The sequence below is a fragment of the Galeopterus variegatus genome, unplaced genomic scaffold, assembly GCF_000696425.1.
Source record: "Galeopterus variegatus unplaced genomic scaffold, G_variegatus-3.0.2 Scaffold13443, whole genome shotgun sequence".
Classification (NCBI taxonomy): domain Eukaryota; kingdom Metazoa; phylum Chordata; class Mammalia; order Dermoptera; family Cynocephalidae; genus Galeopterus; species Galeopterus variegatus.
Genome location: NW_007739554.1, coordinates 17,787 through 19,542, shown reverse-complemented (window position 1 = coordinate 19,542; position 1,756 = coordinate 17,787).

The window sequence follows — 1,756 nt, the reverse complement described above, 5'->3', positions numbered from 1 at the left end:
TCACAGTCTTATGCTATAACATGGAACTTTGAGAACATTATGCAAAGGAAAATAAGCCACTCACAAAATGACAGATATTGTATGGTTCCACTGACGTTACTCAGATTTTTAGAAACACAAAGTAGAATGGTGGTTGTCAAGGTCTGGGAGGAGAGGGGAATTGAGAGCTGTCATTTAATGAGTACAGACTTGCAGTTTTCCAAGACAGAAAGTTCTGGATATCTGCTGTCCAACAATGTGAATATACCTAACACCACTTAAAGGTTAAGAAATGGTTAAATTTATATATGTATATGTGGGTTTTTTTTTTACCAAAACTAAAAATAGATTATTTTGAGAATAATTTTAAAAGGTCAGTAGTTGATTGATACTTAATGGTGAGAAATTCAAAGCCTTCCAACAAAATCAGAAACAAAGCAAGAATGCACCATCTCACCCCTCTTTTCAACATTGTACTTAAAGTACTAGCTCATGCAATAAGATAACTACTTAAAATAAAATGCATACATAAAGCAAAATAAAATAAAATTGTCTTTGTTTACATATCATATGATAGTGTGTAAAAAATCCAAAACGGACAAAAAACTTCTGGAACTAGTAAGTGATTATAATGAGATTGCAGGATCCAAAGTTAATATGCAAATTTCATCACTTTCCTGTATACTAGCAACAAACACGTGGAATTTGAAGTAAGAAAAACAAAAAATGAAAAAACAAAAACCACACTATTTACATTGGCACCCCAAAAATGAAACAGTTGTGAATCATATATCTCACAAGAAATTAGTACCCAGAATACATAGACTCCTTCAACTCACAAGTCAAAAAACAAATAACCTGATTAAAAATGGGCAAATGTCTTGAACAGACATTGCTCCAAAAATAATATACAAATGGCTAACAAGCATATGAAAACATGCTTGACATCACCAACCATTAAAGAAATGCAAACTAAAACTACAATGAGATATTACTTCACACCCAATAGAAAATAACAAGCACAGGCAAAATTGGAACCGTTGTAAACTGTTTTGTTGGTGGGAATGTAAAATGGTGCAGCCACTATAAAAATAATACAGTGGCTTTTTACAAAATTAAAATTAGAATTACCATATAATCCAACAATCCAATTTTGTGTATAAATCCAAAATAATTAATAATAGTAGTGCAAAATATTTGCACAACTGTGTTCATGGCAACATTATTCACTTAGGAGTTGGAAGCATTCCAAATGTCCTTAGAGAAATGTGAATACAGAAACAAAACATTTTCTGTTCATGAAGGAATATTAGATAGCCTTAAAAACAAAGAAAGTCCTCACAGTCTTATGCTATAACATGGAACTTTGAGAACATTATGCAAAGGAAAATAAGCCACTCACAAAATGACAGATATTGTATGGTTCCACTGACGTTACTCAGATTTTTAGAAACACAAAGTAGAATGGTGGTTGTCAAGGTCTGGGAGGAGAGGGGAATTGAGAGCTGTCATTTAATGAGTACAGACTTGCAGTTTTCCAAGACAGAAAGTTCTGGATATCTGCTGTCCAACAATGTGAATATACCTAACACCACTTAAAGGTTAAGAAATGGTTAAATTTATATATGTATATGTGGGTTTTTTTTTTACCAAAACTAAAAATAGATTATTTTGAGAATAATTTTAAAAGGTCAGTAGTTGATCATATTGAAAAACAAATGAATAAATAAATAAAAATGAATTGAGTACCCAAAAACAATTTAGGAAAGTAAAAACA